The sequence below is a fragment of the Spermophilus citellus genome, assembly GCF_964194105.1.
Source record: "Spermophilus citellus genome assembly, chromosome: X".
Classification (NCBI taxonomy): domain Eukaryota; kingdom Metazoa; phylum Chordata; class Mammalia; order Rodentia; family Sciuridae; genus Spermophilus; species Spermophilus citellus.
This window is the reverse complement of record NC_138190.1, coordinates 82,881,744-82,894,244: the sequence shown is the minus strand read 5'-3', so window position 1 is coordinate 82,894,244 and position 12,501 is coordinate 82,881,744. Positions and strand designations below refer to the sequence as shown.

At 33.9% G+C, this 12,501-nt stretch overlaps 1 protein-coding gene across 1 annotated transcript in view; it reads left to right on the top strand.

Annotated features, from left to right (window-relative positions):
- Positions 1-779: 779 nt before the first annotated feature.
- Positions 780-12,501, top strand: part of HDX (highly divergent homeobox) — a gene marked incomplete at its 3' end in the record, with an annotated part of 110,320 nt that continues 98,598 nt past the window's right edge. Inside the window, exon 1 of the mRNA XM_081277951.1 lies at positions 780-857. The remainder of the gene's footprint in view (positions 858-12,501) is intronic.

The window sequence follows — 12,501 nt, the reverse complement described above, 5'->3', positions numbered from 1 at the left end:
GTAATTTATTACATTGTTGTTAATATTTACTTAAAGATAGTATTATCTTCCAAATGATGTTACAACTTCTATAATTGCAGAGAACAAATGAATTCACCATCTCTCATGGCATCCAACAAATTTGTGCAGTGTTGTGCAGTGTTGACTGATGCAACATGTGGCTTCAATTTTTCCCTGTAATGGAGATCACCCAGGTAACTTCTGACAGAATAGGGATTGAGGTTAGGTGAAGGAAACCCATAATTTCTTGTTTCAGTAAATGCAGTGAACCAATTACATATAATACTACACTCATTCTTACTAGAAAGTTCCAAAAACTAGATGGACATGATCTTGCATTTAATAAAATGGAATGGAATTACCTGTCAGTTGAATGCTGACTGCATTTCTTTCTGGTATCACTTGATTTTGGTAGTGTAGGACAATTTCACTGAAAACAAATCTCAAGTTGAAAGACCAGGCAGCACCTGCTCAAATGTCTGTCATGTAACTACTATAATCACAGGGATGTTCACAGCTATTCAGAGAGAAAGAGGTACAGAGAGGCCTGGCCATAGGTCCAGCTGATGTATGCAGGGAAGAGGCAGCCCCACTGCAGGCAGCCATCTCTGTTTCCCCCTCCCCACTCTTGGGTTCTGGGCTGAGGCCAGGGACTGTCCGGAGCTGATCTCGGGTTCCCATTGGCCGCTGTCTTTTGTGACGTCACGATCATGATGAGAATTGATGATCGGACACGCTGATTTCATTGTCTGAGGCGGCAGTGGAGACCCAGGAAAAATCTCGCTGAATCCGCCTGCCTCACCACTGGCCAGTTCTGGGATCCTTTGACCCCTTCCGTGACCGCACCACGCCCCGAGGTAAGCACCCTACCTGGGTGAGTGTGAAAGGCGAAAGAGGGCGGGCAAGGCACCGTGATGATACTGTGCCCCGTGGGGTGCCCGTAGGTTCAGTGGCCTAAAGAGGCAGTCAACAAATTGGTGCGGCTTTTGGAGAGCTAACTGCCTCTACCCTACCATCAAAGGCTGGCGGCAGTTTGAGGTTAAAATCGAGCAGAGGCTAGGGATACAGTGGTCTTTGCCAGAGAGTGCAGTACCTTGCTCCGAGAGAGGGCTATGTTTGGGATGCACTTCTGGCCGGGTAGAAGGAGGAAGTGGCATCTCTGCTTCAAAGAAAGGAGGGGGTTGAATTCTACCACTTCTAGATTTCACTGGACAGTAGATTACTCAGCCCCACTCAGCGGCACGGAGGGCGCTGCGCCTGCGCATCAGAACCTTGGGGGGGGGGTGTTTCACTGTGAGGAGAATAGGTTTTGAGCTTGCGCAGGCGCTTTTCCGTTTCGCTGGAGGGGGTGGGGCTGAGCCCTCTCTGGGCTGAATGTGGGAAAGGTTAGGGAGTTGGCCTTGGGATGTTTTTAATCGCCTGCTGATGTGGAAGGAGCTGCCCTTTACTTTTAATCTGGCATACTGAGTATACCCAGCCCAATAAATGGACTTAGTAAATTTGAGAAGGCAAAATTTTAATCTCCAGATATTAAGATTGATGACAGAAAGAACTTGAAGAAGAATTTATAGAATAGACAATTCTTAGTTGAAAAATGATTTGGAGGGCAGAGGTTGTGGCTCAGTGGTAGAGCACTTGCCTAGCCTATGTGAGGCACTGGGTTTGATCCTCAGCATCACATAAAAATAAATAAATAAAATAAAGATATTCTGTTCATCTACAACTAAAAAAAAATTTTAAAAAGAAGAAAATTTATTTGGGGAGAAATAAAATGCATTAATTATTCAAATAAATATAACTTTTAATCTTTAAGGACCTCTGATTTGTGGTGACATTCATTGATTTGAAGGTTAAACTCTGGAGAGACTCAGAGTGAAGTCTGTTGTGGAGACTCAAAGAAAATTTCCTTTTTATCTTTCTTTCTTGGAATTCTCTCACAAATATTTAGTCTCTCTTTCAAGTTTGGTGCTGTCCTTTTTTTTTAGTGTCCACAGAAGTCACATCCTGTTTTGAGGGATTTTGTTCAACACCCCTTCATTTGGAGAGGTACTTTACTCAGCTATTATGAAGAACAACCTACTTGTCTGTCCTTGGTGGGAAAATTGTAGAACATGGTTAATGATTCACCTCTACAATCTGATCATAGATTCCTAATCAAGGATCTGGATTTTTCTCCATTTCTCACAGTTAAGACATTATCAAATATGGGCAGAATTTCCTTTGAATGCACTCTCACATCATCCTTCCCCTTCCCTACAATCTAAACTCTCATTAACCCTCCAGTCACTAAAGGAGCTTTCTACTCAGCCTTCACCTCTGTCCAAAATCCTTAGTAATTCCGCCAGATTAATGATCTATGAACACATTTCATTACTATTTTCTCTAACCAAAGTATTCTTGGATCTCTGTTTTCTATTGTCCTAAGACAAATTCCACTTGGATTTCAAACAACTTCATAATATAGCATCAGTGAACCACAGGAACCTTATTTTACTTTATTCTTCAGAGCACAACTGTTCTTAATGGCCCCTGAACAATCTACCTACATAATGTTACTCCTTATACAACTATCATCCCCTTCACCTAGGATAGCATCTCTTCTACATAATTCAAATCTTATGCACTTTAGAAACTCAAGGTATACATCTTCATAAATGCCTTTCAAGTCTAATTCAAACTATGCTTATAGATTGATTGTTTTGAGGTGTTAAGATTATCTTTCTTAGAATTGTCACATAAATTCTTATATTTGTCACTTTCTTATAGCCAGTTTTCTATTGTCATTTTATGTTTTGGGGTGTGTGTGTGTGTGTGTGTGTGTGTATGTGTGAGAGAGAGAGAGAGAGAGAGAGAGAGAGAGAGAGAGAGAGAGAGAGATCTACTTCTTTATCATCTGTCCACAGTTTCTGGCTGGCTAATAAAAATAGCTATAGCCATCTAAGTTCTTTTTTTCCTAGGACACAAATTTCCTGGGAAGGGAAGTAATATTGTTATAGAGAGAACTCTATTCATGTGAAAACTTATCCATCTTTGGTCAGGTGAGTGATTTTCCAGTGCCTAAAAAAACCTGAACGTAAATCAGGCAAATGGCATTATGGAGAATCTCTATGTAGTGAGTGGCCTCCAAATGTGTCATGTCCTTATAAAAAGACAAAAGGAATATTAGCCCAGAAGTGACTTTGTCTCTATTTTTTTTCAGTTTGATAAGTGCTACATCTACAAATATTCCATTTTTCAAATCTTCTATGTGATGGCATTGCTACATGTTTCTTCAAATATACTATTTACTCACTTTTTATTGCATTATAACTTCAAATGCTATTTCACATTAATGACCCCTTGATAATTTTTATTTGTTTATTCTTTGATCCACAGCTGATAATTTATATGTTTGTATTATATAATAGTTTGGTGGTCACTTTCCTAACTCTTGAGCATCAATCTGCATTGTTCCATAGAATTCAAGTTTTACTTGAGTGATATTGTAGTCATCATTTAGCATGCAGGTTTTCATAGATTTTACTTGAGCTACTGCTTCACTCTGAGGGAACATCGCAAAATTACATCAAAGTTTGAATACAAAGCAACCAACCCTTGAAAATAACTGTAATAAATTATTATAAATGAATTATAAATATTGTTTATTATGATGGGAAATCCTTTCTACTTGACTATATATATATATATATATATATATACATATTTCATTTAAGCTGTTTTACCTTGTAGGCAGTATAGTAATTAGTAGGACTTTTACATGTAGACCAATAGACAAAATTGATTAAACTCTGGATAGAAAACAATGCTTAAAATTATACTGTTCATTTTAGAGAGTTTAAAATAAAAGATAAAAATTGGGATTATATTTTTTGTGTTTTAAGATTTTTTTTTATAATTCCTATCTGAATTACAGGAAGGTATTGGAGTTTTTTATTTAAGTTGTAGAGTTTGAGTTGAAATTTGAAATTCTCTAATAATAAGCCGGTCTCCTCATTTTACACACTGAGGAGTCAAAAACCCAGAGAAGTGAAGTACCTTGCCAGCATCAGTGCCAGACATTGTGCCATCAACTTTATACACATTATCAATTTAAAACCCCACATCTTGCCTATGAGATAATTTCTAGTATTATTTTCCATTTTACAAATGTGACAGATACTCAAAGCAATTGACTTACCCAATACTATAAAGCTACTAAATGTCACGTTGAGGACTTACACATGAGTCTATTTGACTCATGAAAAACTATGCTTCAGCAAGGTAATATAATGAATTTTGTTGGATATTTAGCTAGAATACATGTCTCCAGAATCACAGCTCAGTGTGTGATGTGATTCTGTGTTTATGTTTTCCATGAACACATTAACACTTCTACAAAGTCAGGGAATTCTAAGCTTAGCCAAGAGTGTGTATTTATATTTATTTTAAATATTTTATTAAAATAAATTCAGTTTTGATATAAAACATTCTTCAATTTTGTATAAATTGTACATTTTAAAAAACAATTTATTCTGCTTTTAAGATTGTACTGTATGGAGGGTATTATATTTTTATACAGCATAATTCCCAATGGAATACAGGACATTTGAATTGTTGATTTTGTTTTTATGGTGGAACCAGCTTAAATTGAAATTAGTGGTCTCATATGCTTGCTGAATACACTATATTTAGGTATACTCATTTGGAAATAAAAGGTGATGATTCTTTAAAAAGTAGTCTGTATAAGAAAGGAGTTGGAAGATCTAGGGAAATGAAGGTGATTCAGTGGTAGATTGCTTGTCTGGCAAGGTTAAGATCCTGGGTTAAATCCCCAGGGCCACATGAAAAACAAGGAGCTGAAGAGCACAGCATATTTAGAAACTATCACTGACACCCTGAAAACTTTCTAGTCTGCAAAAACTTAAAGAATAAGTTGAAACCCATCTGTCAAATAGAGTCAACTTTGTGCCAGCTGGTAGCAAAATTGTTTGTATTAAATCAGAGATCTAGGCACGCTGCAACTGAGTATGTGAGATTGTACCGTATCACTCAATGAAACACTGTATTTTACATCTGCCATCTGTAAACACATTTTCAACAATAAGTTCCTTGTTGGTCTCCTGTTGATTTGCATCTATACTCATGTCTAATTAGGTTAATCCTTAGAATCATTAAATCTGGTATTTCAGTGGCAAAAATTCAGGAAGACAGCTCCTTAGCCTCTCTTCCCATAGAATTGGGGACAATTTCTTTTAACATTCTTAAAATAGCCATGCAAACATGCGACTTACATGACTCCCATACACATTTTCCCATGTATAAAAGCATTTGTGTATGCTGCATATGCAAGATCATATAACTTTTAAGAGGCAGAGCCAGGACTTAAAGGCAAGTGTCATTCTAGAGACTACACTTGACTGCTAGCCTACTAGTTAATAGGTCATGGAGTTGGAATGGGATCTACCATAACTTAAAAATAAGTGTGTAGTGTATGTGTGTGTGTGTATGAGTGTGTGTGTGTGCATGTGTGTTTGATCCCTAACATCTGTTTCCTCTCAGGAGTGAAGAAATTATATATATATATATATATATATATATATATATATATATATATATATATATATAATTTATATATAGGTGTATATTGCTGAGGTTTAGGGTAAAGGGGGTCATTGTGTTAACCTTCAATGGTTTCAATGGCATAAGGTACAAAGACCCATATTCTTCCCTATTTTCTAACAAACCAATAGTAAAACCATCTCTTCATTGAATTTTATGAAACCATAGATTATAAGATGTTTCCTACTACACTAATTTATTGCTTTAATACTTTATTATTTGGTTAGGTTGATCTACCTGTTGTATGTTTTATGGATGGAATAACTGTGCCATTTGAGAAAGTAATTATCTGAGACCCATTTCCCAAATAGCTTTGCCCTTTCATAGACCATCAATTTATTGTGTTGAAATTTCCTCAACAGCAACAATTGGAGGAGACCTGGGGCATTGTGAAATGTGGTAGAAGAAATATATTCTGCACTAGTGGGAAGCATTATGTTAGATATTAGCTTTCTCATCCTTGACTCATCTCTAATATTCTAAGACAACAGTATACCCACATGAAACTATTTTTGAATATGTATGTTATTAAAGTAACCATTCAAGTTTTTTTTTTATTTAGAATTTCTAAGATTACTCCTATCATCAATAAATGGTTAAAATATATAGAAAGTCATTTTGAGGCTCCACCCCCCCAACCCTAGTAAATACATTATGAAGAGAGAGATTTTTTTAAAAAAATCAGTATTAATTGTGATATTAAGCAAATTTAATTTTCTGTTTGTGTTTGGTTCTACTGTATCTATTAAATTGTTGCTATTCAAAGTGTGTTCCCTGGAGTGGCAACAAAGGCATCATCTCAGAAGTGCTTAGAAATTGAAAAATCCCTGACCCTACTCCAGTCAGCCAAATCAGAATCTGCATTTTATTGTGATCTCCAGGTAATTCATAGGCCCATTAAAATCTGAAAAACACTGATATAAAATGAAATCCGATTTCTTTAACAACCTATATTTTTAAGAGCTGTAGGTCATAGATAAAAACTGAATTTCCTCTTGCCTGTATTCACAAATGTAAAGAAATATGTAATCAACATATTCTCCATTGTATATTATCTGACTGAATGGATCAGCTCTGCTCTATTCTGGAGTTAACATTGTCTCACTGAGATAATAACTATACCTGTGTTGTAGACAAAATTGTTAAGATTCTGGGTGAGTCCATTTGTTTTAATGATAGCAATAATCTTATTATTGAAATAATAATTATCCTAATTACTAGACTTGTTTAAGAGTATCATGGAAGAATAGAGACAGATTGGGGACACTGTCATGAACATCTTTAAGGGGAACTGTTTACATTATGCTTCCTGCTGTTATATATTTCCACAAAATTAGTAAATTAAAACAACATAATTTTATTATTTTATAGCTGGGTGTCATAATGCATGCCTATAATCCCAGCAACTCAGAATGCTAAGACATGAAGAACCCCAGTTCAAGGCCAGCCTTGGCCAGCCAAAGCCCTATCTCAAAATACAAAATAAAAGGTTTGGAGGATATAGCTCTATATTAAGGCACCCCTAGATTTGACCTCCAATATAAAATATATTATTTTATGATTTTGCTGGTCAGAAATATTAAAAGATGCTCAACAGTTTAATTCAGAGTGTCAGCAAGGCATTCATTTCTTGAGAATTTAGGGAAGAATCTATTTCCTTGCCTTTCCCAACTGCTAGAGTCTACCCATTTTCCTTGGCTCATGGCTTCCTTCCTCCTAAAAACTAGCAATGGATTATAGAGTGTCTCACATTTTATCACTCACACTAACTCTTCTGCCTCTATCTTCTGCATTTAAGGAAAATTGTGGTTGTGCTGAGCATACTCAGATAATCTATGGTTACCTGATTAGCCCTTTTAATCCCAACTGTAATCTTTTTTTAATACTTTTTTTTAGTTGTAGATGAACACAATATCTTTATTTATTTATTTATTTATTTTGTATGTTGTACTGAGGATCGAACCCAGTGCCTCACATGTTCAAGGCAGGCACTCCACCACTGAGCCACAACCCAAGTCCCTCCCAACTGTAATCTTAATTCAGTTTTTACATGTAGCCTAAATATTCACAGATTCTAGAAATTATGACATAAACATCCCTTGGGAGATATTATTCTGTTAATACAGGAATTAAAACCCTTTTTGGCTTATAAAGGAAGTTAGCATCCAGTCTTGTTATTGAAGTGGTTAATTAATGCCATGGGTTGTGTTGCGTTCACCCACCCCATTCATATATTGAAGTCCTAACCCTAACCTTATTTTTAAATAAAGAATTAAACCTTATTTTTAAATAAAACCATTGTAGATATAATTAGTTAAACTAAGATTAGGCCATACTGTACTAGAGTGGCTCCTAAACTAATATGGCTAGTGTCCTTATAAAATGGGTGCATTTGGATACAGTCACGTGTACTGGGAGAACACCATATGAAAATTTAGACTGCCATCTAAAAATTCAAGGAGTGAGCCTGAAATGGATCTTTCCTTCACAGTCCTGAAAAGAACAAACCTTACCAATATGTTGATTTCAGACTCCTAGCCTTCAGAACTGCAAGACAATACATTTCTGTTGTTAAAGCCTCCCATTTTGGGCATTTTGTTAGTTTGGTAGCCCTACCAAACAGTCAGGATTGTCTTATGCGATATAAAATATTATCATATTCAAAAGCCCTTATTTAGTAAACTTGTGTTGTATAATATTCTAGGTGGACAGATTGATTTAGACATTAAAAAGCTTGATAAACATTAGATACTTTTAATAAAACAAGTTCTGATAAAAAGTAGTAAGTGCAGTTGAAGTCCTCAAAATCAAAACTCTCTTAATTACAACCATCCCAGCTGTTCATTGCTTTAAATAGAAGTAAAGACAAACCCCTTTGGTCTTTTGGTTATCTTGACCTCTTTGAAATTGGTTTAATGTTTATGTTCAAAATATGGTACATTAAAGTTGTCATGAATACTGTATACACATAATAAATAAATGAATAAATTGTTAAATACATATGGTGATACATTTTTATATCAGCAGCTTTTTAGAGAAGTGATTTGGAGAGAAACGGATTGTTTTGGAAGATGCTCCGTTCTGATTTCTCAGTAGTGCAAAGTGTGTCTTCACAATTTGCAGGTGAAGTGTAGTTCCTACGTAGCTTTAATTATCTTTTTAAAAATGGATATTAGGTTACCTGAATTAAATATTAGTGGTAAAATAACATTGCTGAGTATGACCATTATCAGACTTTGCATAATATATTCCACACATTCAGACCTGGTCTGATAACCACCAATGAATATAATTATAATGGAAGATCCTGGAACACGTTACTTGTATGAAAATATCTCCCTCTGTATCTTATAACTAGATATAAATATGACTGGCCAAGAGAAGTGCAGTGCCAAAAAATTATTAGGGGTTAGTGTTAATCCTATTCTTCAAACACATATAAGCCTATAATTTGGCAATAATATATCATTTCTTTCTTAATGACACAGGTACCACATAGGGCAGGATATCTCAAACTGAGGTCCAACAATACCTAGAAGTCCAAGCATGTATTTTCAGAGATCTTCAAATTTTACAACAATTTTCAATTTGAATTTGTAGTTCACTAGCAGTCTTAAAATGAAAACAGCAAAATGAGCAGAAACACATTCACACCCAGAGTATTTTTACCAAGTTCAAAGACAAAACTATGGTCATAACATTTGAAAGATATCTGATGGTATAAGAATTGAGTCTCTTCAGGCAGAATGCCTCAGAGACCCAAAGATAGATTTTGTTGATCTGGAAAGATTTTATTTTTGTTTCCATTTTTCAAAGGAAGAATAAAGAAAGGACTTTGCCCATGGTTATCAGATTTTGGGTTGTACTCTATGATGCTGTTAAGTAAATAAACAGTTTTTATTTAATTAAACATATTTTTCATTTTGTTTACAAAATTTAGTCTATTATGTACAATATGAGATGTTTTGTTATATGTATACATTGTTGAATGACTAAATTAAGCTAATTAACATATATACTGCTTTACATACTTAGCATTTTGTGGTGAAAACGTTTAAAATGTATTATCTTAGCAGTTTTCAATTATGCAATACATTGCTGTTATCTATAGTCACCATGTTGTAAAATAGATCTCATAAACTTTTTTCACCTGTATAATTGAAACTTTGTATCCTTTTTGATTTGTATCTACCCAATCCCAGCCTCTGTTAACCACCATTCTACTCTGTTTCCTAGAGTTCAGATTTTTTAGATTCCACATATTAATGAGATGATGCTGTATTTGTCTTCCTTCGCCTAGCATATTTTACTCAGTGTAATGTCCACCAGTTTCATACATGTTTTTGAAAATGACCAGATTACCTTTTTTTTTTAAAAAAAAGCTAAATATTGCAGTGAGTATATATTGCATTTCCTTTATCTATTTATCCACTAAGGGCCACTTATGTTGATTCCACCATAACTTTGGTAGTGTAAAGTGGCAATGTACATGGAAGTTCAGGTTTCTCTGCAACCTACTGACTTCATTTCTTTGGAGTATATACCCCATAGTGGGATTGCTGGGTCATATTCTAGTTCTAATTTTAACTTTTTGAGGAAACATCATACTGTTTGCTTTTAATGGCTGTACTAATTTACATTACCAACTATGGTTTTCTTTGTGAGGACAAATTTATGCTTCCACTATTTGATTAATTAAATACATATGCCTGTTTTTATATTGCGTTTATACTACATATCTGTGTTTATATAATTTGCCTACTCACCACTAGATGGTGTGCTTTGAGGGACTCTTCCTCTAACCTCTAAAGGGCAGGATGTGATCTTAATATTTTTTTTTCTCCTAGGTTTATATAGACTGTTATAAAATTGGAGATAGGAGGTATAAGAAAATTGGAGAATTCATGTCTTTGCTTCTAGATGAAATTCTTCTTAGCTCTTAATATAGACTATGCAAATCTGACTTAAGAATCACTAAAAGAATGTCTAGTTTAAGTGAAGAAATAGACTTTAACCTTTTTAAATATATTTTAACTACAAATGAAAATTCTTTCTGGGAGTATGGTGGGAGGAGAGGGTGGATGAAATTATGTGGATAATGAAAAAAAGTTGAGAGAGAGCTAATAAGAATAAATTCTGAATAGAGTGAAATCAAAAGAACATATATTATTTTGATAGAATCAATAATTTATTTATAATCACTGTCCCAATGTGTGGTTATGGTAAATTTTATAAATCCTCCCTGAACAATAAATTAAAATTAATTCTACATTTTAAAGGCATTAATTTAAACTGTAATTTACAACATTGTGAAATATTAGTTAGTGGTTGATGCTTGTAGCAGTGTGAACATTTCACTATTGAAAGGCAAAAGTGATTTACTTGCACATTTTTTTAGAGTTAGATATGTTAAAGGCAATACAATTTAATCAACAAGTATGTATGAATCAAGGTAATATGTAGTTTATCAAGAAATCCTATAAATCATTGGTCATTAACAGCCATATACATTGTGTATGAGAACAGAGCTAAAGATATGGGGAAATCAGTCATTCAGTTGAAGTCCTGTTTATGCTTGTATCACTGATTATCTGTTTGAAATTGATCTTTTTTCTTTTGAATGATATGAATTTTGATATTATGTATACAATAAGGTATTTATAGTTTATAGCTATTTTAATCTTAACATTAATATGTGATAAAAGCAAATGTTATTAAAAGCTAATAAATCATTATTAATAAAGCATTCTAAAATCTAGGATTTTTTCTTGCTAATGCAGTTTTCCTTTCATACAAACATAACCCTCTTTAGAATTTACACATTAGGGATGTACCAATAAAATCATGTGTATTCCTGTAAATATATATGTATGGTTGTGTGCTTATGTGGTGTGTGTATGTGGAAGACCTGGACATAAAATTGCCTTATACCTTGTGTTCATGGCACTGTGAATATATGTAAAGCTTTCATGTAGCTGGTGAACATAAATATTAATTGCATAGAATCTTCAAAGGTTTTAAAATTTAAGTCAGTGTAGACTTTCTTTTGCCATGAGAAAGTCATTTACTGGTTTGTTTTTGGTATTTCATATCATAATTCTATGTAAGTGATAGAGGCCAATTGTACCTTTAGAAAGAAGGATCAGAAATGTGTGCAATGCTTGTCAGTAAATTATAGCCCACTAAACACATAATGAATATCCTTCCATGGTATTTGAATAGACAGGATATCCACACTAGAATTTATGCTCTGAAGATACTTGAATTCATTTTTGCAATATCTCCAAATTCTGGCAAGTTACTTTTAAAGAAGGTGAATAGAACAGCTTTTTGTAAAGTCAAGGATCATTAAACTTAAGTGATAAAGTGACAGCTTCTGAGCATAGATTTACAATAGCAATTATTTTATACATGTTTAAATTTCATTAAGTTTGAATATTAGTTTGTAATTGTATATTTAATCAAGTTTTTCTTAAATAAAAACATCATTTATTAGATTTATTTTAATAAATTTTACCTAGTTTAATATGTCATATTTTATTTTCAATATTAAGTTTACATTAAACAGTTCTCCAGAAGCATTTATATATAAGAACATTGTTCCCATTGATGTTGTACTTAACTTTTGCATTCTTAAACATTTTAAAAGATCAAATTCTCATCACATAGATGGAGTCACGGGGTTGTTTTTCCTTTTGCTATCATAGCACAATAATATGAAGTTTATATAAAAATGATGCAGAGGGGATTGGTGTTTGTGAAAATAATTGTTCCCAGTAGGAAGGACCAGTTGGTTATATAAATGTTAACTATTAACACAAATAGCCTTTCATAGCATATTGTACTTTAGCAAGTACTTTGATTAATATAACACATCAGGAAAAGAAAAGTAGGAGAGTTTTC